This window comes from Tamandua tetradactyla, chromosome 8, assembly GCF_023851605.1.
Source record: "Tamandua tetradactyla isolate mTamTet1 chromosome 8, mTamTet1.pri, whole genome shotgun sequence".
NCBI classification, from domain to species: domain Eukaryota; kingdom Metazoa; phylum Chordata; class Mammalia; order Pilosa; family Myrmecophagidae; genus Tamandua; species Tamandua tetradactyla.
In genome coordinates, this window is record NC_135334.1 from 58,165,637 (window position 1) to 58,192,305 (window position 26,669).

At 39.0% G+C, this 26,669-nt stretch overlaps 1 protein-coding gene and 1 non-coding gene across 9 annotated transcripts in view; one reads left to right on the plus strand and one right to left on the minus strand.

Annotated features, from left to right (window-relative positions):
* Window positions 1-26,669, plus strand: part of LOC143644408 (uncharacterized) — a 168,199-nt gene that overhangs the window by 72,356 nt on the left and 69,174 nt on the right. The gene's annotated exons all lie outside the window — the stretch shown is intronic.
* On the minus strand, window positions 20,699-20,804 carry LOC143645337 (U6 spliceosomal RNA). The gene has a single exon (XR_013157061.1). It is a non-coding gene; the product is annotated as a U6 spliceosomal RNA (small nuclear RNA).

A 26,669-nucleotide genomic window follows, 5' to 3' on the forward strand; every position in this document is an offset into this window, starting at 1 on the left:
TCCTCACCTCAGCATCACCTTACTTGCAGAGAATTACCTCAAATAGCATGGTTCCTACTAACTGCTGTGTTGCTACTTTGCATATTATCTCAGATAATTCCCCCACAACAGCCCTAGAAGGCAGATATTTTTTTGTTTCCATTTTACTTTTCAGGAAATCAAGGCTCAGAGAGGTCTTATAATTAGTAAGTAGTTGAGCCATTATCTAAACCCAGTTCTGACTGAATATATGCTTACATCTAACTAAAAACAGCTGAAAACAGCAGAAACTTGGCCAATACCTCTACACCTCAGAGATTTAGAGGAGGGCAAAGTAAGATACACCTAATTCTAACAATACCCTAAAAACTCTTAGACCTTAATAAGACTAATTTTAGGGCTTAATTTTAAAAGCATATAGATTGTGGTTGGTAGCAGCAGGGAAGGGCTCAGTAGAAAATTCCAGGACCCACATTCTGGCTAATATAAAAGATTAACAGATACCAGAGGTGACTCTGTCTCTACTCTTTTCCTCCTCTCCTCTCCTCTCCTCTCCTCTTCTCACAGCAACTGGCATCCATGTAGCTACTTCAGAATTTTGACATGGAGCTTGGGGTTGTAAAATTTGGCCCTGATAGTATTATCAGTATTTTCTACGAACTACTAATCCTTTTAGATAGTGGTGAAAGAGAACTTCATGGTGTTTTCTAGTAGGTTAACATATTCTGCTTCCTGTTAAAAAGCAAAATACAGGCAATAAGTTTTGCCTGGTGCTGGGGCTCTGGCTATAGGACTGAGAGCCCTTGTGGAAAAAGGAATTTACAAAGGACATAGAAGATAGAAGTCCAGAAAAAACTCTGGCTTATTACTAACATACCAGGCATAGTCCCAGAAAAGATAGGGTAAAAAAACATTCGTTTTTTTCAATAATCAAAAAGCCAAGAAAGAGAGGTACTGAGATGGACAGAGCGATGGAAGGTAACACCTTTCTTTCCTGAATAACTTCAGATCGGGATCTTAATTGAAAAGTAGAACTATCTCTTTACCTGGCTTTGCCATGGGCTAGCTGTGTGACCATCAGTGAGATAATTCCCTTCTCTGAGCCCTAGTTTTCTCAGAAAACTGGTAAACTGAAGTAGTTTAATTAAATGGTCTCTCTGGTCTCTTTCAATCACACCAGTCTCTGTTGTCTTAAACTCTAACCTCCATGAAGGCAATCTGCCTCTTTTCTGTTTTCCTCAGCACAGGGTCCATCTTGTAGTAGCACCTTGCACGTAGTGGAAACTCAGTAAATAGTAGCGTTGAATGAATAAATGAATGAGGATTTTTAAAAATTAATAACTTTTGAGGGTGAAGGAAGAGAAATCAAAGACTCTCATCTCTTGGAGGCATATGAAAGATATTTTTTAACAAACTTGAAATTTTGATTGTAATAAAAAGCCACTTTCTGAGCTCGTGTTTTATATATACAAAGAACTGTGTAGTGGGATACAAAGTCATTTAAACCAATCTGTGTCCCTGAGGGTCTCACCACTTGTTTGGAAAGGCACACTAAATATGCTAAATGTCAACAAAAGAATTCTTTTCTGAGCTTGGAAAAAGGTACTTATATTCTGCAGTCTCACAGGTTCCTAGGTTTGTGGTGAGATCTGAGAGGTAAAGGACCAGCTGGGTGGCCTCTTGTCCCAGCTCTCCCACTCCATCATCGTGAAGCCTTCTCTCTCAGTCTGGAGCAGGCCAAAAAGTGCAGTGGCAGGGCACTTATCTGATGTCTCTTATGACCTCTATACCTGAAGGCAGGGGGAAAAAAAAACCCATCATGTCCTTTTCTTTCCTGCCCCAGATTCTCCAGGCATGTAAGACTTTGCGTAGTTCAAGCCAAGATTTGCTCTGTATCAGCCAACTCCCTGCATGTCAGCTGACTGATGGTTTTCTGTCCTTATTTTAGAACAGTCTAGGAAAGTCTTGAGTTTATTAAGAGTCCCTCTGAGTCATGGCTCAGAAAAGATTCTACACGTCATCCTGTTTGATTTTATAAATGGTTTCAGTTTTTAGATCAGAGTTGCTGCCTCCCCATTCTTAAATAAAGTGAATGTGGCTCTGGGCCAGGAGAAAGGCAGGCCTGCCTTCTAGTTCCAGCTGCATCATTACAAACAGTGGGATGTTTGGCACATAGCTTCACCTCTCTGAGCCTTGGTAGCCTCCTCTGTAATGAGGGGACTGAAACAACTCCCTCGTTCCCACCCCACCCATAGGGTTGTTCTGGGAACGCAATGAGATCATACATGTGACAGTATTCTGCACTACACAAATGTAAATTATCTTCATTATATTTCAACTCCTGTGAATCATTTCAGATTGGGTTCTTAACATATTTGTTCTTCTGACAACTGTTTCTCCTTCTTTTCCTTTTTTTATTTTCTGAAGAAATTATAACATTGATCCTAGGCATATACCCTAATGGAGTCTACTCCTGTACCTTACCCAATATCTTTCTGGCTCCATTCTCCTTCCCAGTTGGGTCTACGAGCTTTTACTCCCTAACTCTGTCAGTAATTATTCAGGAAGGTTTCTTCCAGCCCTACCATTACCATACGCGCTTGTATATCTGACACTGGCATATTTAATATTTGACCAAGTTGTTGCCATGTGTAGAAATCCAAATAATGATGGACTAGGAGTTAAGAGTCCTGTGTTCCAGAATTAGCATTGTGTGCCAGTTTTAAAGGATGTATGTACCCTAGAAGAGCCATGCTTTAATCCTAATCCCATTTTATAAATCCAGCTGTTTCTTCTAATCCCTATTCAGTACTGTATGAATCTGTAATTAGATCATCTCCCTGGAGATGTGACTCAATCTAGAGTGGTTATTAAACTGGATTAGGTAGAGATGCGTCTTCACCCATGTGGGTAGGTCTTGATTAGTTTACTGGAATCTTATAAAAGAGGAAACATTTTGGAGAAAGCTGGAGATCTGGAGAGAGCAGAGAACGCCACAGCACCATGAAGCAGAGGGTCCAACAGCCAGTGAGTTTTGGAGACAAAGAAGGAAAATGTCTCTCAGGCAGCTGGAAAGAAAGCTAGTAAATGACACCATGTTCGCCATGTGCCCTTTCAGCTGAGAGAGAAACCCTGACTGTGTTCGCCATGTGCCTTTTCATTTGAGAGAGAAACCCTGAGCTTCATTGGCCTTCTTGAACCAAGGTATCTTTCCCTGGATGCCTCAGATTGGACATTTCTATAGACCTGTTTTAATTGGGACATTTTCTCGACCTTAGAACTGTAAACTAGCAACTTATTAAATTCCCTACTTTAAAAGCCATTGTGTTTCTGGTATATTGCATTCCAGCAGCTAGCAAACTAGAACACATTGTCATTGACTATCTGAGGGTTTTGGTCAACAACTATTCAGGTGGTGGTAGCAGGGAATGTTGCCTGCTGTGTGTTGCACAGGAACTCAAAATCTTTTAGGTCAAGTATAAGTAAACCTCCAACTAAGAACAATGTACTATACAGTGGCTCTCACACACAGTGATATGGGCACATAGAGGTAACAATTTAATCTGCCTCCAAAGGTTGTAAAAGGTACCACTTCAGAGAGGATGTGGTGTGTGAGCTAGACCTTGAAGGATGGCTAAGATTTTACAAGGTCAATAAGGACAGGTAGAAGGAAGAATATTGAGACATGAAAGGAACAGGATGAGGAAGGAATGGCAAGAGTTTGGCATTTCCAGAGCATAGGATGTGTGTAGGGAGGGCAAGAAATGAGACCAGAGAGGCAGGGTGGGCTGAGGTTGTGTTAGGTCTCACGGTGCCAGATTAAATGTTTGGGCTTTATTCTCTCAAGTCCTTCTCAGCTGAGATTCCATAGGAAATTATATAAGCATTAATGACTTAAAGTATCCATTGTATGAATCAATTTCTCCCCTGTACACCTAGAATGATACTGGCTATGTACCATCCTGGAGAACACTGAGAAAACAGTCATTCATAATTTTCTATAGGGCTTGATTCTCATGCAAAAGCCTAATTGAGAAAGGCTGCTAGGCAATGGCAAACCATCCAACATTTACAGAAAACAAATGACATGTTCATATGTCATAGAAATACTGCTCTGGTAGCAATGAGAAGAGTGCTATAGAAAGACAAAAGGCCAAGGATAAGTGATGAATTAAAAGGCTATTGCAATAAGATTCAGGTAAATGATGAGCAGAGTTCAGAGTTATGACAGCAGAAGTACAAGGGAGGGGCATCCCAGCAGCATTTGGGAGGCAGAATGGATGGAGTAGTTTAGCTCTTGTCTTTTCCAGCTTCCCAGCTATTACCTGAAGTCCATGGTTCCCTCTAGCTGCAGGCAGGAGCCTTTCTGAAGAAGGTGAGAAGTGCATGAGCTGCAACCCACAATGAGGATGGAGTATGCTGCTGTGGATCTTTTTTTTTTTTAATTTTTAAATTTTATTTTTTTAAATACCAAAAAACAACAAACGCAAACATTTCTATTTTGATCATTCCGTTCTACATATATAATCAGTAATCCACAATATCATCACATAGTTGCATATTCATCATCATGATCATTTCTTGGAACATTTGATCTTGACTTTATTTTGCCTCTTGTGAATGCTGCACACTCTTCTAGCATCTGAATTATACTTTTTCTCTTTATACTTCCTCACCCTCCATTAATGTTGGTCCAATTCCCTGACCTTCAGCCTGAATTCCCTCCCCAGCTCCCCATTTCCCTGCTGGGACAAAAGCCCTGTCTGAACTCCAAACTGCTTGGCTGCGATCCTTGACACTTGGCTTCTCTATCCTAACCCATTCTTCCAGGGCACTGTATCTCAACCTGTGCTCCACTCCAGCCCCAGTGATCCTATAGCTGAATTAGTATTCTCACCTCCAGCCGGCTTGATCCCACCTTCATCCTCCTGTCCTTAAGGCCCATGTCGCTGAGGTCTCATTAGGCCTCACACCTAAATCCACCCCGCGGTAAAACAAGACATCACCAACCCTCATCTGTTTTCCCATTTGTAACATGAGGGAATTATGCTAAGTGACTCCTAAGGTAGCTTCATTCCAACACTAACATCCTGTATTTCTACACAGGCCAACTGGAAAAGAAGTCTGTATTGGCACAAACCATTTGAGGCTGGGAGTGAGGGTGTCAGACTCAGCAAAAATGTCAAGCTAACTGGGAAGTCGGGAGATTACAGAGCAGCCTGCCACTGGGCAGACAGCAGCTAGAGACTCAAGCCAGAGATTAGCCGACCCAGACAGCTGTGTACACAAGATGACTGATGCCACACCCAATTTATTAGTCACATTCACGATCAAGGAATTAACAGCATAATTTTGTACCCCCCAAAGGACAACATTCATTTATGAGCTAGAGCTATTTGGTATAGTGATCATAATTCTACCTTTTCTCACAGTTAGTGCTGGTGATTTAGGAATCAGTATTGTCCCATTAGTATTTTGCCCATTTCCTTGAAATAACCATCCAATGACTATTCCCTGAACATCTAGCTTTAATTCTCTACCTAAGTTTTTGAACCCTATAACTACTTCCTAGTCATGTGATTCCAGAAAAGTTAATTAATCTTATTGAGCTGTGGATTCCTGTGAAATGGAATTAAATAATATCTACCTTGCAAAGATTTCCAGATTAAAGGTGCTTGATTCACAGTAGTTTCTCAATAAAGGAGATTTCCCTCATGCCAATGCAGCCACTTTCCATCTCTTGAAATCTCCTTACCCTCAGGATTGTCTCCTAGGGTTTTCTGACATTTTCCTCTTTTCTACTTGAGCCTGCAAGTTCTCTTAAGGACTGTATAATTTCCTGCTTCAACACCAGACCTGCAGCATGCTGAGTTCAGCAGTATCACTTCCTGGAGTAGGAGATTTTCTATTGTTTTTTCTGGTCAGGGCTGAGCAATCATAGGCCAAGAAAACACTGGTCAGATGAGGATCATAGCTAAAGACTCTAAGAGCTCCATTGTCTCAACTCCAGGGTCTGTTATACTGAAGATTTAAACTCCAGTGCTGTGACTCAAGAGTAGATTCAGACAGAAGAGTCTAAGAGACAGAGTGGAGTGGTGAGGAGGGGTAAAGTAAGGATGCCTCTAAGCTGCTGAGCACAGAACTCGGCTGTGAGACATACAGCTTTGGGTGGCTAGGGGCTAGAATTTTAGTTCTTCCTTCAGGGGGATTCTAGGAACCAGACAGATATGGGTCGTCAGGGCTTTAGAGATATTTAGATCTGTACTCTTTTCCACATATGGGGAAACTGAGGCTCAGAGAAGGGAAATGATTTGCCCAAGTTCACATAAGAGAGAAAAGGTCAGAATTGCATTCAAATCAAGGTCTCTAGATTCTATGTCCACACCTATTTCCATTATCCTTTGAAAAATAGTTATTAAAATTCAGCACATAGTGGGCATTCAGTAAATTTAATTGTTGAATAATAAGTGTAGAGAATATGTGTAACAGGATATCTAAGCAGTTATTTGCCAAATAATATTGAGCTCCAGGAAGTAAGGATCAAATTGTGAAGGTATTAGAAGCCATGCTTAGAAATATGGAGTCTTTTTTTTTTTAGGCAATGTTAAGCCATCTAAGATTTCTGAGTAGAGACTTGACATGATCAGTTTTTGAGATCATTCTGGTAGCAGAGCAGAAGCAGAGGATGGTTTGGAAGGTGTTGGGTTAGATGCCTAACTTAGGAGGTTTTAGAGTAGTCCTGGTAAGAGATGATTGAGGGAGGTCTTAATAAGGGTAGTGGTGGTAGTAAGGATAGAGAAGAAGAAGGGATCCAAAATTAAATGCAATCAGTGCAACCTGGTTGTCAGTGAAGTGAAAGGCAGAATGGGGTGGGGCAGATGTCTAAGACCAGCTGAAGCATAACTTCTCAAGGTCTCATTCTGCTGCCCAGGGACCCAGGCTAACCAAGAAGTCTTCAATCCTGGAAGAGGCAGCTATTTAACAGCCACAGTGCTGGACAAGCCTCTGGCCTCAGAGTGAGACTTACCACCAATAGTCACTGCAAATTCTGACTGTACATAAACCAAGGGATCTGTTTTCCAGTCAGAGTGGTTGTGACATACATATAGGACCTCCTGTGAAGAGTCCTATCACCTGGAGGCTTCTAGTTAAGGGCACAAATTCTTAAAATTGAACCTGCTGGTTACTATACCTTACCCAGAAAATTAAAATTTCCTAGTATAAAAGTAAGGGCCATCCACAACTAGCTATGAAGGTCATATATTGTAATGGTTAATAACACAGAATTTGGTGTCAGATGTTTCTGGGTTAGAATCCAGACGCTGTTGCTTCCTAGCTGTGTAACCTTCAGCAAGATATTAAATCTCTTTAAGTTTCCTCAAGCATAAAATGGGGATAATAGTAGTACATTTGTGAGAGTTATTTTCATAATTATATGAGATTACACATTTTAAGTGCTCATCACAGTGCTTGCTATATAACAAGTGCTCAACTGGGGTCAATAATTGTTCATTTTAATATCGCTACTGAATTATTTTACAGCATGATCTGTAAATAAAATATCATTTATCTAAGAGTAAAGAATTCTAAGTTTGACATTTTTTTCATTCTCATGTTTTTTAATCCTCAATGCTTTTTATTTAAACATTTTATTTGGAAATAATTTCAAATTTACAGGGAAGTTGCAAAAATATTTAAAAAAAAAATCCATACAGAAAACTGCAACATACCTCCACCCAGATATCCAGATTCACAAACCTTTAATATTTTGCCACATTTGCCATATCAGTCTGTGTATTCATCTATCCATTTATCTATTTTCTAGACATTAGAAAATAGGTTGAATAAATCAAGCTCCTTGAATATTTAATACTTCCATGTTCATTTCCAAAGAACAAGATACTCACTTATGTAAACTTAGGTACAGTTACCAAATTCAAGAAATTACAGTCTGTATTTTATTTTTTCAAATGCCCAACTTTTGGACATTTTCTCCCCCATTATTAGATCCAGTCCAGGATCATGTATTGCATTTAATTGTCATTGTCTCTCTAGACTCTCTTTTGAATTGTGGAACATAATATATATCATAAACTTTCCCATCTCAACCACTCCCAAGGATACGATTCAGTGGGATTAATTATATTCACAACACTGTGCTCCCTTCACCAATCATCCCATTACTAGAACTTTCCCAATACCCCAAAGAGAAACCCTGCACCTATTATGCATTGACCTACTTTCCACCTCCTTCCCCTACCCTGGTAGCCTGTATTCTACTGTCTCTATGAAATTGCATATTCTCACTATTTCATATCAGTGTGATTATATAATCAACCTGTCCTTATGTGTCTGAAATATTTCACTCAATGTGATGTCTTCAAGGTTCATTGATGTAGAAAAGAATTTCATTTCTTTTTTTTTAAGGCTGAATAATACTCCATTGTACGTATATACCACATTTTGTTTATCCTTTCATCTGCTGATGGACATTTGAATTGGTTCTACCTTTTGACTATTGTGAATAATGCTGCTGTGAACATTGGTGTACAGATATCTCCCTGAGTTCCTGCTTTCAATTCTTTTGGGTATATACCTAGAAGTGGGATTGCTCAGTCATATGGTAGTTTATGTTCATCTTTTTCAGGAGTTGCCAAAGTGTTTTCCACAGTGGCTGCATCATTCCCATCAATAATGTAGTAAGGTTCCTATTTCTCCATATCGTCACCAACACTTTGTTAGTTTCCATTTTTTAAACGATAGCCATTCTAGTGGGTGTGAGGTGAGATCTCTGTGATTTTGATTCGCATTTCCCTAATGTCATTGAACATCTTTTCTTGTGCTTCTTGGCCATTTGTTTATCTTCTTTGGAGAAATATCTATTCAAATCCTTTGCTCATTTTTAAATTGGGTTATTTGCCTTTTTGAGGTTGAGTTGTAGGAGTTCTTTATATATTCTGAACATTAAACTCTTATCAGACATAAGGTTTCCAAGTATTTTCTTCCTTTCTGTTGGTTGTCGCTTCACATAACGTTCTTTGATGCACAACAGTTTAAAAATTTGATGAAGACCAATATATCTGTTTTTTTTCTTCTGTTGCTCTTGTTTTTTATTAAGTCTAAGAATCCATCACCAAAGCCAAAGCCCTGAAGATATTTCCCTTGTTTTCTAAGTTCTATAATTTCACCTCTTGTATTTTGGTCATTGATCAATTTTAAGTTAATTTTTATATATAGTATAAGGTAGGGGTGCACTTTCATTGTTTTGCATGTGGATATCTGATTTTCTTAGCACTATTTGTTGAAGAGACTATTCTTTCCCCATTAAGTGGATTTGGCATCCTTGTTAAAAATCAATTGGCCATTGATATATGGGTTTATTTCTGCATTCTCAATTCTATTCCTTTGGTCTATATGTCTGTCCTTGTGCTAGTACCATATTATTTTGATAATTGTAGCATTCTATGTGTTCAACGTTTTTAAAAGCGTCCTGTGTAGGCATTACATTTTCACCAAATTTTAAAGATTGATGGATGAATGGTGGAAGAGTAAAACAATGTGCAAGAAAAGCATTTGTTTGTTTGTTTTTTTCAGAAATTCTATGTTCCAAAGTGATTTTGCTATTGATTTTCTGATGACTTTAAGTCCATTTAACCTTTTTTAGCTACATTTTCTCCCACTGCAAAATAAGTGGGCATAGGTTATATAGTTTCTAAAACCCCTACCTATTCTAAAATAAACACATGTATTTATTTTATACATTAATTACATATTGCATGCACAGCTATAACAGTAAGCCAAACCCCAATTATTTCTAAAGAAATTCTAGAAACCTCAATGATTATTAGGAATTCTTGCCAAAAATCTGACAGCCGGGCGGGCCGCGGTGGCTCAGCGGGCAAAGTGCTTGCCTGCTATGCCGGAGGACCTCGGTTCGATTCCCGGCCCCAGCCCATGTAACAAAAACGGAGAAACAGAATACAATAAAACAAGAAAATGTTTAAAAATGTTTCCCTTTCTTCCTTCCTTCCTTCCTTCTATCCTTCCTTCCTTCTCTCTGTCTTTCCTTAAAAAAAAAAAAAAAAAAAAAAAAAAAAAAATCTGACAGCCATCCATTATTATGATGATTTCTCTAGTAGTTTGACAGGTGTATAGGTGACCTGGAACATCTGGAGGGATACTCGCCACAAAGCAGAATTTGAGTCTCTTGCACTTGCTGAGACTTTCTTTGAACTTTCTCATCCATTATTTGCTTTGTCAGCGTTTACATCAGAGTGGCTTTTGGTGATAACTTAATCAGGTAGGCAAAGCCCTGTAAATAGGTTAGAAAGACCATCATTATGATCAAACCTCTCAGGTTGGCTGTAACTTTCTCTCCCAACCTTTTTCCCACTACTCTGCTACTGTACAGTCTCATTCATCAGACTGATTTTGGCTGCTTCCTCAGGTCCTAAGTGTGTTATTGTTTTAATGCTATTAAAGCAGTTTCCTGGGTGGGTGCTTCTCTCCACCTGGGAAATCTTCTCTCCCTTTCTGTGAACCCTGTCTCCACTTGCAAAGCCAACATTTATATGTTCAAATCCTTCTCACCCTTCAAGGCTTAGCCCAAATGTCACCTCTTCACAAAATGTGAGTATTCTTTCCCCCTGAGTGGAGTGAATATCTCCTTCTCTTTAACTCCCAGAGCACTTCTGGTGTGAACCTCTCAGGTGGTCCTCAGCAGACACTATAGCACAGGTTAAGCACCCAGGATCTGCAATCCCACCTCCTGAATCCAAACCCTATTGGCACTTAGCTGTGTGATGGTGGGCAAGTTATAAGCCTCTATATGTCTCAGTTTCCTCATCTGTAAAATGGAGTTAATGGTAGCACCTACCTCCTAAAGTTTTGTTAGATTAAATGAGCCAATAAATGCAAAATATTTATAACAGTGTCTTGCTTATAGTGACTGTTTAACAAATGCTAGCTATCATTATTACTCTTTTCCTTCTACCTTATATTATAAATATAACAACCCTGTCTTATGTTCCCTCCTAGAGTCTGTGCTCCTTGGCAGCAGGGGGATATATGTCTGTTCATTTTTTTTATAGCTCCTTTAGTGCCTAGAGTTAGTCAGCACACAAAATTAGAGTTTTTATCTGACAGATTTGGAAACTTAAAGCCAAGTCCTTCCCCTTCCTTTCAAGTCTTATAGTAACTAAGTGAGTTTAAGCATGAAATAAGTGATTCATGAAGAAGGCAAATTATTGTAATTACCTGCCAAATTGGACTAAAGAGTTTACAGTTAGTTACATGCTAATTCATGTTGTAAGAACAAGGCTTTTTGAAGAATGCTGCATGTTGTGCACAGCTCTTTAGCAGTAGAACCAGGACTGGAGCCCAGCGTTCCTAACTCTAAGTCTGGCATCCATTCCATAGCTCTACACAGCTGGATTCTATTGCCTTTGCTTTCTATGGTTGTGGGGCTGGCCTGGCTCTTGCTGGCCATGGACAATGATGACTAAGGTCATCGTGGAATGCAGTTTACTTTGCAGGGAACAGCCTCATCTGTGATCCATGGATAAACTGGTAACAAAAATGTACTAACAGAAAACATTATGTGCTACCCTACAGGACAAAGTTCAGCCCTAGTCATGTTATCAGGTCAAATTCAGATCTGTTTCTGAGATGTTTTCCTTTTTTGCAGAGACATTTCTTTGGTCTATGTCCATGGATTTGTGCCAAGCAGCAATTTACCCTACACTGTGATTCATTTATTTGTTTTCTATACACTGTTTGACTTTCCCCATATTTGGCTATGGTTGCTATCTAAGCATATGTTTTATGTGGCTAGTCAGTCAGACTTTTTAGATTTTTGAAAGTTAATACAAAACAATATTAAGACTAAAGGCCAGGATTTTTCTAATAATAACCCAGGGAGTAGACATTTTCTTTTTAGTGAGTATTAACTTCAATTTAATTCCACTCTCCAGTGAAATTTCACAGCATTAATGTTAAAACATAATTCGGGTCAAGTAATATATCAACTCCTGGTGTGTCATTAATAGTTCTTAATTCATGAATAAGAGCCTTACAAAGTAGCACAGGCCCACAGAAATGGGCCTGGAGAAATTAGGCCAGACAGGGCCCAATGAAATTAAGGAATAAGATGCTACTTTCTCCCTACTCTCATGAGCACCATTTCTTATCTCACAATTTAGCATAGGGCAGTGCCAGAAGTCTCAAAGTTGGTTCTCTAGTCTGCTATTTATGCTTGGCATTCCTTTAAAGTGGCATTCAGCTGGTGGAAGTTTGTTCCAGAGACTTCTGCCCTTTCTTTTACTAATACATTAATTCAGGAAATATTTATCAGTGCTCCTATGTGCCAGGAAATGTGGTAGGTGCTGGAGAGAAAAATGAGTAGGACATGGAGCTGTTGTTGAGTGGGAAGCCTAAAATAGGTAGATGATTACAACTCTGTGTGTTTGCCTAGTGTTATGGTAGAGCTCTACTTCCAGGGCCACCAGAGAGGTAGGAGGTGTCTCCAGAGGCTGCGATGTCACAGAAAACCACAAGGAGAGAGTGTGCATAGTTGAGAAATGGTGGCATCATGCATCTTACAGGTGAAAAAGATGTGAAAGAGAATGTTGAGTGCAAACACCTCTGACAGCTCGAATGATTTAAGCTGTCTAATAGTCATGAAAATACAGTGGACAATAGGCTTCCAGTTTCACTAAGTAAGACTCATATGTAAAGTAGGCAGAATTTGACCCATAAGGTAAAACTTCTAAGGAAGTGAGTGACAGCGATTGGGAAGGAGGGACAATGCCCAGAAGGCACTGAAGTGGGGCTCTTGGTCTGTGGGAGGAACGAAGTAGGAAACTGGGGCTGAAGGTGTGTGTGTGTGTGGTGGGGGGTAGGGAAATGGGGAAGAAGGAGGAGGTCTAAAACTGTGAGCAAGCTTTGTCTGTTTGAGGAAGGTGGGCCCTGGATTGTAGTCTTATATGGTGAGGTGCCAAAGTGAAGCCATACATTAAATCTGAATCAGTGTGGCTTATGTAATTAAAATAGGCAAAGCATATGTTTAGTTTCAAGACTAGGAAGACTGCTGAGTTCCAGAATTCTAATTTGTTCCACCACTGCACTGTACCCCCAAAGCATTTAATAAAGTACCTAATAAAATAGGTACCCCTTTTGCTTAGAGTACCTCTATGTCCTCTTCTCTGCTGTCCAAGGCCCCTCCATTCCTAATGGCTCAGATTGTTGAGTGTTCCTGCTCCAAGTGTGCATAGCAATTAGCCCGTCCCTCTCATTGTACTCCTCACATTGGATTGTCCTTGTGTGTTTGCTTTTCTGCCTCCCCACCACAACTAGGCTATGAACTCCCTGGGGGCAGATACTGCTTTTCATCTCTATATCCCCAGGGCTTAGCTGTGGAGTAGAACATTGCAGCTGCCAGTAAATTCCTTTCGAAGGGTGGATAGATGGATGGACTGATTGACTGACTGAATGGACAAATGATTGAGCAAAATCAGTAACAGCTTGCATTCTCCTTAAGAATACAGGCCTTAAAGAGGGGTGCCCAGAAAAATGGTGAACATATTTTAACATGGAGGCTAAACCTGGATAAAAATCATGTACCTTACTTTCAGTTCAAACCTAGTTGCAAGGTTGTATGCTTGAATTTACTGTTCACATGAATACTGTAATTTTAAGTCAGGGTTTGCTTAGTAGGCGGGTTTCAAAGATGCAGAAGGAGGAGCAATCTAATCGAAAAAAGCTTGGACGGGGAGCCAGGAGGTCTAGCCTCTCTTCCTGATCCCCCACCAACTTCCTGATTACTAAACCTAGATGAGCTTCTTATCTCCATATGTTTCCAGTCTCCCAGCTCCAGTCTTTCCCCTTTGCAATCCGTCCTCCACCCAGTCCACCTTTTCCAAAAACAAATTAATCATCTTGTTTTTTGTTTTAAATCTCTCTTGTTGCCTCCAGAGCAAAGTCCCAACTCAGCAGGCCGGTAAGATCTTTTACAAATCTCTTGAGACTGCTCATCCCTTATCACGTGCCTTATATCCAGTTACTCCTTGTCTCCCTTTCCCCTCAAGCTCTTACATGCCTCTGTGTTTTTTTCCCATGGTTCCCTATAGCAGGAATGACTTTTCACACTCATTTTACCTGGTAAATTCCTGTTTTATCATCGCTTCAGACCTAGCCCATGAAGCCCAAGAGTTGCTTTTTCAGCAAGGCCTCTTCTAATTCCTTTAGACAATGTAAGCACCTCCTCCACTCTGCTTCTGTTGCGTTTTCACTTGCTTATATCAGATCATATGTAACCCTGGATTAAAATTATTTGCTTACTCATCCATCTCAGGTGCAAAACTCTGAGCTCCTTTAGACAATGTAAGCACCTCCACCACTCTTCTTCTATTGCATTTTCACTTACTTATATCAGATCATTTGTAACCATGTATTAAAATTATTTGCTTACTCATCCATCTATCTCAGGTGCAAAACTCTGAGCTCTTCTAAGCCAGGGGCCACTATTCCTGTATATCCCTCTTAGTTCTAGCATTTAGGAGGTTCTTCAATATATGCTGGTTGAATAAATCAATTGAATTATTTGACTTTTACATGTCCTATCTCACCATCTGTTACTGTTATTTACCTCTCCGTTTTCCCATGAAACTTAACAATAAAGATTGCTTTGTTGAGCACTGACCAAGCAACAGGCACTATTCTAATCCTTTATGCATGAAGATTATTATCTCCACTTTTTTAAAAAAAGGAACTGAGGCCCAAAGAGGTTAAGTACCTACTCCTAGTCAAGGTTAATAGGAGGCAGAGCTGTGATTCAAACCGAAGCCTCTCAAATTTCAAAGCCCCTGGCCTTTCAATAATAACACTTGCTTCACCAAAGACTTGCAAATAGGTCCTCCCTTGGTTGCTTAATTGCTCTGAACTGCAGTGAATCGGACCACAAGAGCCAGACTCACCTAGACTTGCCTAAAATTCCAAATAGACACATCTTAATACTGACATACATGGAAACTAAGCCCAGATCCTTGTCCTGTCAAGAAGCTGCCTTCTAGCACAATGGAACCGGCACTTTATTTCCTGGAATGGGATGGGAATCCTCAGCAGAGAGGGTCTCTCAAACTTCATGGGTTTGTGCTGGATGTCCAATCCAGAAACTGTCTGTTCCCTGGATCCCTGGAGAATCAGAAAGAATTGGCTTCTGGGATGTTTATTATGGTCATTGAGCCCTCAAGGTGAAAGGTCTTTTGGATAGAAGTGAACAGGCCACATTTACTCAACCCAGCATGGAGTCAAGCAGCCCTAAGCCACATTCCCCTGGAGGTTTCTTCTCAATGTTGACTCCTCAGCTTGATTCCTGGCCTCCATGGAGGAGGGGTGGGGAGAGGTGGGGGGTAGGGGGAATGCCTGCCTCACTGCACAGCTGACATAAAGCAGAAATCTCCCTGCAGACTTCCCTTCAGTCTGGAGACTGCATCAAGCCCTCAGATGTTCCTCTTGTGCTTTTCACCACAGCTACTAAGCCTTTAGTTTATGGGAAAAAGAGAGGCCCACAAAAGTATGTATGCTCCTATGATGAAAAATGTTCCATAGGAATGTGGCAAAAGCCAGAGAGGGGAAGAGTATTCACATGCTTGTGGATACCTATTACGTGCCAGCCATTTTACATACGTCAACTCATTTAACCATCACTATAATTGTTATTTCCATTTTAAACATGTGCGAGCTGAACCTGACTCTGCTTCAGCTGAATCTTAGCATATTTCTTCTCATTAGTAAAAAGGATATTGTATGATCCCACTGATATGAAAGAATTAGAATAAGCAAATTAATAGAGTCAGAAACTAGAATATATGTTACCAGGGGCTGGGGTTGGGGTAGGGAATAGAGAGTAATGCTTAAATTGAGGAGAGTTTCTATTTGGAGTGATGGAAGAGTTTTGGTAACGAATGGTGGTGATGGTAGCACAACATTGTGAAAGTTATTAAATAGTAATGAATTTTATATTTGAATTGGTTAAAAGCAGAAATTTTAGGTTGTATATATGTTACTAGGATACAAATTTGAAAATAAGAAACATTACTGTTGTGGTAGTTAGAGTCAGTTGTCAACTTGGCCAGGTGAATGTGCCTAGTTTTGTTGCTGTGGACATGAGCCAATGGTACGTGAACCTCATCAGTTGCTAATTACATCTGCAGTCAGCTAGGAGGCATGCCTGCTGCAGTGAATGATGTTTGACTTAATTGGCTGGTGCTTAAATGAGAGAGCTCAACGTAGCACAGCCCAAGCAGCTCAGCATACCTCATCTCGGCATTCCCAGCCCAGCCCAGGCCTTTGGAGATGCAGAAAGAAATCATCCCAGGGAAAGTTGTTGGAACCCAGAGGCCTGGAGAGAAGGCCAGCAGAGACCATCCTGTGCCTTCCCACATAAGAAAGAACCTCAGTGGAAAGTTAGCTGCTTTTCCTCTGAAGAACTAACAAAATAAATCCCCTTTATTAAAAGCCAATCCATCTCTAGTGTGTTGCATTCCAGCATCTAGCAAACTAGAACAACTGTACAACATAAACTGGAACCCTAGTGTAAGCCATGGGCTATAGTTAATAGTACAATTATAATAATACTCTTTCATCAGTTGTAACAAATGTACCACACTAATGCAAAGTCTTAATAATGTAGGAGAGGTATATGGGAACTCTGTAGTTTCTACATGATTTTTTCTGTAAGTTAACAACTTACCTAAAAAAAAAAAGATAAAAAGAATATTGTGAAACCTTTGACCTTGAGTCAGGGATCAGTGACTGCAGTTCAGCCTAAGGTGAGGTAGGACATAGCCATAGGGGTTGAATCCTTGTATTAGGCACTCCTGTTTGTTGTCTGAGACTCTGTGTTATCTTGCCCATGGGTGCCCCTGTTGGAATCAAGAATTGCATTTGGGGCAGGCCATGGTGGCTCAGCAAGAAGAATTCTTACCTGCCATGCCAGAGACTTAGGTTTGAATCCTGGTGCCTGCCCATGCAAAAAAGAATTGCATTTGGAGCCCAAATCTAGCAGTCCAGAATTGGGAGAAGAAAGCTGTTTGGGTTTAACAGGGAGAGCCTTGGGAGAGCCTAAGAGTATGAATACCTTTAGTTGGGTACCAGTTTCCTCTATTACTTAACAGATGTGAGATCGTGCCTTGGTTTTCTCATCTGTAAAGTGGAAATAAAAGCAACTATTCAACTATCTCAAGATATTTATGAATATTAAATAAGATACTGAATATGGGGATGTAAAAAGGCCTCAGAGACCTAACCTACTCATAAATCCACCACTTTATCTACTGCCAATCTATGGAGTTCCATCCATGATTGGGCAAGCACCCCATTCTCCAGATTAGTTCTTCCCCTACTTCTACCTTCCAAGCCAAATGAAGGTCAATTTGTTGTAGCGAAAGGAGCATAGACTAGGAATCAAATGGCTTGGTCTTCGGTCCTGACTTTTTTACTTCTTGATTGTAAGATTTTTAAGTGAGTCACTGAGCTTCAATTTCCTTATCTGGTGGATGGGGATATTAGCATTTACCTTCAAGAGTTGGCATAAGGCTATACGAGAGAATGGATGAACCAATGCTTTGTCACTCAGGTGTGTTATATGAATGCAAGTTATTCATCTAACATAGCATTTTCTATGGACCAGGCATGTGCCAGGTGATGGGGGTACAATGACAGTAAGAGATGGTCTCCATAAAGCTCACATTCTGATGAGGAGTGTAATGTCAATGATTGGATTCTTGAAGCACAAAGAAGGGGCACCATTTTGGTTATCTATTGCTACATAATAAGTTACCCCCAAACTTAGCAGCTTAAAACAGCAAACATTTATTATTTCACATAATTTCTGAGGGTCAGGAATCTGGGAGTGACTTAGCTGGGTAATTTCGGCTCAGGGTCATTCATGGAGTCAAGTTGTTGGCCAGGCTGCAGTCTCTGAAGATTTGTCTGGGATTAGAGAATCTGCTTCCAAGCTCACTGATAGGGCTGTTGGCAGGAGGTTTCAGTTCCTCAGCATGTGGGCTTCTCTATAGTTCTGCTTGAGATGGAGATTTTCCCTAAAGCAGGTTATACAAGGGAGAAAAGCACCCAAGAGGGAAGCCAGTGTCTTCTATAACCTAATCTCAGAAGTGATATACCATCACTTCTGCAATTTTCTATTGGTCATGCAGATCAACCCTGGCACAATGTAGGAGGAAGGATACAAGAGCATGAATAACAAGTGGTGGAGCCCATTGGGAGCCATTGCAAACACTAGCTACCACACACATTCAACATATTGGGAGAGGGGAGGGGTCAGGAAAAGTTTTCTGAAGTTTAAGTGCAGGTGCATTAATACTGCTTTTTGCAGTTTCTGCTAGATGTTGGACCAGTAAAAGATATCTTTATTTTCTATTCAGAGTATTCTGCTATCAAATAGAAAGTACACTATAGATAATACATAGCAAATGTATAGCTGTCCAGAAACGGTGGCGACTTTGCTGGTGGGAGGATCTTCCAGTTGGATCATGACTCTGGTGAAGTTAGGCCCCACAGGCCCTGGTGGATCTTCAAGTCCACAACCCATTGAGAGATGTCCACCAATAACTACTACCCACTGTTATTAACAGTGCATCTCACACTGTACTGCAATCATGTGTTTACATGTCTGACATGCCTCTAGACTGGTCTGACCAGGCAGGAGATGGGTTACTCTGTCTCCAGTGCCTAAGCACAGTGTCTGGTACTGTTCCTGTTTGGGGGACTTAGGGAAAATGCATGACTACAAGGCATGCTGTCCTAAATGTCATAGGATCAAGACAGGTGAGTATCACAATCTTTATTGAGCTGTGCCAGGTATTTCCTGAGTATCAAGCCTTATGCTACATGCTTTAGACACATTTTGTTTGATTTAATACTCATAACAATCATGTTGTAGGTATTTTTTCCCCATTTAACTGAAGAGGAAACTAGAGTTACACAGCTAGAAAATGGCCGAGTTGGGATTTGATCCCAGATTTGTTAGACTCCAAAGCCTGTGCCATTAACCATATCACATCTAGTGGCAGATTCTCTCAAACAAACAACACAATGAATTGCTGATGCAAAGGACATTTGGTAATTTAAAAACCAAATAAAAGAAAATTAAATAGCCTTAAAGAGCAATTTGATCAATATCTAAAAGCCAGTGACAAGCACTCTCTCCCCATCACAAATACTTATTTTTCCAGGAATGCCCAGCTTATACCCCACCTCTTCTAGGAAGCCTTCCCTGACTCACTGTGATGCTTGTCTCCCTTAAACTCCTATTGTGCTTGTGATTGTGCCATTTAGCTGGTACTTACCATATATAAGACCTGATTTGCAGATTATCCTTTTTGTATCTCAGGTCCTCAGTTTCCTTCTCTGTTCAGTGAGGGAGCTGGACTTCTCAAAGGCCCTCTTCAGGCTTACATAATGTAGGATGTATTTCTGACTCCCCCTTGGCACAATCTCCTCCTTGCAGGAAGGGACCACGTGGTATATTTGGCAGGCTTTCACTGATAACAGAACTTTTACCTGATTATGCTGTAAGGGTCTACTTTCTGCTCTCTCTCCTAACTATGCTTTTAGCTCCTGAGGATTCCTTACATCATCCCCAGCACCTAGTACAGGAACTAGAGCATAGCAGACTCTTATGTTTCCTGAATGAGTGAATGAATGAATGAAGTAGTGAATGAATGATTATGATTTTACACTCTTTTGACCTTAATTAAAATCTTTTAATATTCTGTATATGGTTGTAATTTCTTTTGCTTGCTCAGTGTGTGTTGACCTTCTTCAGGCACTATTTCCTTCAGGCCTTCCTCCATCCCAGGGCTTTTTCCCTACAGAACCAAGATGGAACATTTGGAATCAGAGTGGGCAGAGCTGTAGGCACGTGGGCAAACTTTGACTCATTAATTCCAGACTGCCTACTGACCTATTGCTCTTCTTTTTGGACTTATTCCATCTTTTATTGCAAGATACTTCCAGAAATGAGGTAATGCCCCAGCCTACAACTTTGTTTGCACTGGTTACACATGTGATCTGCTTGCTCTTGGGATGCCATCACCCAACTCTGGCAGTGGGGGAGGAGGTTATAACTTCATCTCAGCAGTACCATATTACCCTGAATCCCACTGTCCATGGAAGATCTCTGGAAAGACTCTTGCAGCAACTGCTCCCACATGGGATAGGAGTCCTCCTACTTACCTACATCAGAGTCCACATTAGGACCTTCACTTGTTTTACCTTTTCTCTATTTTTCATTTTACTATTGGGAAGGAATGTCATTTAGTGGTAAAGAACATGGCCTTTGCATTTAGGATTTTCAACCTGTTCTGCCCCTTACTAGCGATGCATCTTGGTGAAAGTAACTTCTTTGAGCCTTAATTTTCTCATTCGTAAACTGAGAATAATATTAACTACCTCGTAAGGTTAGTATGAAGATTAAGATAATTAATATTTGTAAAGTGTTTAGACAGAACCTACAAATAATATGCACTCGATAAATGTTAGCTAGCATAATTAACTATTTTTATTTCATTTTTTAAAAATGCAATTGTGTCGAGATATATTCATACAGCATAAAAACCAACTATTTCATATATTTTTATTTCATAAAAAACAATTTTAATAATGTTTTGTACAAAAAAAATAATAATTTTAATTAGAGAAAAATATGGAATGTTTCATGAATTTGCATGTTGTCCTTGTGCAGGGGCCATGCTAATCTTCTCTGTATGTTCCAATTTTAGTATACGTGCTGCCAAAGTGAGCATTAGCATAATGAACTGTTATTTGGCATGTCCACCGCTCACACTGAGAATGATGTGGGTAGTGAGAGTCTGCAAGTGAGTTTTCATGTCACCATCAACATCTTGCTGGAAGCAGAAAGAGATTCTGATTTACTGAACACTGGACTGAGTGCTTTATATACCTGAAATCATTTCATGCTTAGAAAGACCAGAGTTTACAAGTAAAGCCCAGGGGGTTAAGGAACTTGCAATGTCACACAACCAGGAGAGGGGGCAGGTCTTTCTGACCCATGTCCTTTCCCTGTTCTCCAGCAGAATACGCTGGGGCCCACTGTGACCTTTTATTTTGTCCTTCTGAGAGGTGCCTACATAAATTTACCTTGATAGCTCTATTATAGTGAACTTTTCCCACACTGAGAGTTAAATGTTTTGTTCATTTAGTTCTTACCTTTCTCCCACTTCTTTTACAGGCCCCAAGATGTTCTGCAAGTCCTCTTCCAACTTCTCCTTTCCACTCAATCTGGTTTCCTGGAAACTCTCTTTCCTGTTTCTCTGGGCCTATCACCTTCCTCCTTTTTGTAGCCAGCAATTTCAATTCCGTGCCTTCAGTTTACCCTGTGGCTGGGACTGTCTCTGCTAGTCTCAGCAGGACTGGTATCTGTAACCCATACCCAGGGCTGGACTTTAACTCCATGCCAGAGGTGCAGATGGCACGGGGAGGTGCAGTTAGTAGTAAACCAGAAGGGCAGACAGAGAGTCAGGAAAAGGTACTCACATATCACCCACTCAATTTCACTTCCTTATGTAAATTATCTTCCTGTTTATTAAATATTGTAGAAGAGTTTCTGCCATATATTTTTCTATGCACTAACGCATATGGGAACATGCAGTGTATGTTGGTGTATGGAGTTAGGGTTAAAGGAGAAGGAGGAATGGTTTGCCTTGTCAGGGAGAAATATTTTATCACTGACATTGTTTAGATTCATATCATGAGATGATAATAAAAAGCAGACTGTTTTATTATTGCTTATTTTTGTTTTTAAGTTATTGTTTCAAGTATCATCTTCAATTATCGTCAGTTGGTGCACCCCCTTATTGCTTATACCCAGGGCAGACCACACCCATTGCACTGCTCCACCTTGGAATGCCTGGGTATATATACAATACATGCACATTATTTTTTTTTTAATTTTTAAAATTTATTTATTTATTAATAAAAAAATTTAATAAGTGAACTAGAACATTAACATGATATCATTCTGTTCTACATATACAATCATTAATTCACAATATCATCACTTAGTTGCATATTCATCATTTCTTAGAACATTTGCATCAATTCAGAAAAAGAAATAAAACGAAAACAGACAAAAAAAGATTATACATACCATACCCCTTACCCCTCGCTTTCATTGATCACTAACATTTCAAACTAAATTTATTTTAACATTTGTTTCCCCTATTATTTATTTTTATTTCATATGTTCTACTCATCTATTGACCAGGTAGCTAAAAGGAGCATCAGACACAAGGTTTTCACAATCACACAGTCACATTGTGAAAGCTATATCATTATTCAATCATCCTCAAGAAACATGGCTACTGGAACACAGCTCTACATTTTCAGGCAGTTCCCTCCAGCCTCTCCATTACATCTTGGATAACAAGTTGATATCTACTCAATGCGTAAGAATAACCTCCAGGATAACCTCTCGACTCTGTTTGGAATCTCTCAGTCATTGATACTTTGTCTCATTTCACTCTTCCCCCCTTTTGGTTGAGAAGGTTTTCTCAATCCCTTGATGCTGAGTCTCAGCTCATTCTAGGATTTCTGTCCCACGTTTCCAGGAAGGTCCACATCCCTGGGAGTCATGTCCCACATAGACAGGGGGAGGGTGGTGAGTTTGCTTGTTGTGTTGGCCGGAGAGAGAGAGAGGCCACATCTGAGAAACAAAAAAGGCTCTCTTGGGGTGACTCTTGGGCCTAAATTTTAAATAGACTTGACCTATCCTTTGTGGGGTTAAGTTTCATATGAACAAACCCCAAGACTGGGGGCCAGCCTACAGCTTTGGTTGTCCACACTGCTTGTGAGAATATCAAGAATTCAACTGGGGGAAGTTGAATTTCTCCCCGTTCTCACCATTCCCCAAAGGGAACTTACACGCACTTAATGTATTTTTTAATGGAATCATTCTGCAATTATTGTTCTGCAATTTACTTTCTCTCTCCCATCTCCTCCCTCCTCCCACCCTCATTTGGCAATGTGTCCTTGAGGTCTTTCCATGATAGCACATAGAATCAGTATAGTTCCATTACCTTTTTATTGTTAACAGTTGTGTAGCATCCATAGTATGTTGTGTCATTCTCCTATCAATAGATATTATGTTGTTCAATTTTGTGCCACTCCATAAGCTGCATCATCATTTATTTCCAGTGACCCATAATTGGAAATATCCTAATGTCTAATGTCCTTATATATGATACATGATGTATTGGGGCTTAGTCTGTACCAGGCTCTGTTCTAAGCACTTTGCTTGTAGTAACTTATTTAATTCTCAAAACAACCCTATGAAGTAGATACTATTATTTTCATCCCCATTTCATTGCTGAAACAACTAATGTAATTTTACTGTAAACACATAACTAGTAATTTTTGCAGCTGAGATTTGAACCTACAGTACTTTGACTCCAAAGTTTGCCCTATTTATGCATCCATGCTCTGTGAGACTTTGTATATTTAGGCAAAAATTTCTTCAAAATAAATAAATAAATGGGAGCTCCTCAAAATTAAACACTTTTGTGCATCAAAGAACTTCATCAAGAAAGTAGAAAGACAGCCTACACAATGGGAGACAATATTTGGAAACGACATATCAGATAAAGGTCTAGTATCCAGAATTTATAAAGAGATTGTTCAACTCAACAACAAAAAGACAGCCAACCCAATTACAAAATGGGAAAAAGACTTGAACAGACACCTCTCAGAAGAGGAAATACAAATGGCCAAAAGGCACATGAAGAGATGCTCAATGTCCCTGGCCATTAGAGAAATGCAAATCAAAACCACAATGAGATATCATCTCACACCCACCAGAATGGCCATTATCAACAAAACAGAAAATGACAAGTGCTGGAGAGGATGCGGAGAAAGGCACATTTATCCACTGTTGGTGGGAATGTCAAATGGTGCAACTACTGTGGAAGGCAGTTTGGTGGTTCCTCAAAAAACTGAATATAGAATTGCCATACGACCCAGCAACACCATTGCTAGGTATCTACTCAAAGGACTTAAGGGCAAAGACACAAACGGACATTTGCACATCAATCTTTATAGCAGCATTATTTACAACTGCAAAGAGATGGAAACAGCCAAAATGTCCATCAACAGACAAGTGGCTAAACAAACTGTGGTATATACATACGATGAAATATTATGCAGCTTTAAGACAGAGTAAAATTATGAAGCATGTAATAACATGGATGGACCTAGAGAACATTATGCTGAGTGAGTCTAGCCAAAAACTAAAGGACAAATACTGTATGGTCCTACTGATGTGAACCGACATTAGAGAATAAACTTGGAATATGTCATTGGTAACAGAGACCAGCAGGAGTTAGAAATAGGGTAAGATAATGGGTAATTGGAGCTGAAGGGATACAGACTGTGCAACAGGACTAGATACAAAAACTCAAAAATGGACAGCACAATAATACCTAATTGTAATGTAATTATGTTAAAACACTGAATGAAGCTGCATCTGAGCTATAGTTTTTTTTTGTTTGTTTGGTTGTTTGTGTCTTTTGTTTTTTTTTTCCTTTTCCTTTTCTTTTTTTTATTATTATTATTATTTTTATTTTTTTCTCTATATTAACATTCTACATCTTTTTCTGTTGTTTTGCTAGTTCTTTTCCTAAATCGATGCAAATGTACTAAGAAATGATGATCATGCATCTATGTGATGATGTTAAGAATTATTGATTGCATATGTAGAATGGAATGATTACTAAATGTTGTGTTAATTTCTTTTTTTTCTTTAATTAATAATAAAAAAATTTCTTCAGGCTGGACACCTGAAATTGGAAAATTTTGCCCCCTAAAAACAGCTGTGCCAATTTATATTCCTACGGAGTATAAGAGTATAATTTCCCCTGAATCCTTACTAATTATATATCTAGCTTACCCATTTTTGGCAAACTGAAGGATAAAAGTATCCCATTCTTATTTCAGTTACATTTTCTGAGTATCCAGAGATTGGGCATTTTCATATAATTATTGACCACTTATATTTCTTCTTCTGATAATTACTTGTTCACGTTCATTGTCCACTTCCAGTAGTTTAGTTTGTCTTTTTTGTGTTTATTTGCCAGTACTGCTTATATGTTAAGGCTTTTGATCCTTTGTTTTTTATATATTTGACAAATAATTCCCCCCTTTCATTCTTTTTAAACTCTTGTTTATGATATTTTTATTGTATATGTGTCTTCAATGAAAAGTTTTAAACTATATATTTAATTATATTAAAGAATTATTAATATTTTGGGATGTGATAGCTATAATAATAAAGAAAATTACATTATATCTGTATTTGCTGCAAAATGATATCAGTGAAGGTGGGAGATAGATGAAACAAGACTGGACTTGAAATTGATGATTGTTATAGATTGGTGATGTGTGTAGAGGGGTTCATTGCACTATTCTCTCTACTTTTGTAAAAATAAGAAGTATAGAAAATCTAATCAAATCTGTCAGTCTTATCTTTTATGATGTCCTCTTTATTTTGTGACTTGCTTAAGGTCTTCCCCATGTCTGTATATAGAATATTCTTCTGTTTTCTTTCTTATTATTTAAATTTTCTTTTTATTTAGCTCTTTAAGTTGAAAGTTATCTTGTGTGTGATCAGAGGTAGAAATCTAGTTTTTGTTTTCCAAATGGAAAATCAACTGTCCAGTGTGATTTATGGAATAATCCATCATTTTCCTCAATCTGAAATGTCACCTTTATCTACACCAAATACTCACATATACACATGCTTGTTTCTAGACTCTAGATTCAGTCCCACTGAGCCTGCTCAATTACCATACTGTTTAATTACCATCTGTTTTTTTCTAAATGAGGTTTAAAATCAGCTTCCCAAGTTTCATTTAAAATATTTCTGGGATTTTAACTGAGATTTTAAAAGTTTATAGATCAGTTTGGGAAGAATTGACATGTTTACAGTTTTGAATCTTCCATCCAGTAACATGGTATATCACTCCAGCTTTTTTTTTTACTTCAGTAAAGTTATGAGGGGCTAGCACATTTCTTGCTAGGTCTGACCTAAGTATTTTATATATGTGGTTGCTTTTATAAATTGAATCCCTTTTTTCTCCCATAATGTTCTTCCTCAATACTTCCTGTGTTCTGTTCATTTGGGATTTAATTCCAGATATTTATTGATATTTTTCATATTATTTATAAAATAGTTTCAAAACTATTAAACAACTGAAAATTTGCAAGTTTCTCTCCTTATCACTGTTCCTTGTATAGGACATCTTTCTTTTCTGAATTTTATTTTTTCTTTCACAGCAGTGCATTCTTATGTAATTCTTCACAAAAGATCCATTGGAAGTAAATGTTCTCAATCCTTTCAGGTTAGAAAGTGTTTTATTTTGCTCTCTTATTTGAATACCAATTTGGCTAACATGGTACAAAAACTCAAAAATGGACAGCACAATAATACCTAATTGTAATGTAATTATGTTAAAACACTGAATGAAGCTGCATCTGAGCAGCTTCATTCAGTGTTTTAACATAATTACATTACATAATTCTAGGTTCAAAATATGTTTTTTCACATTTTAAAGTTATTACTTCATTGCTTCCCATATCTCAGTTTCTGTCTCAAAATT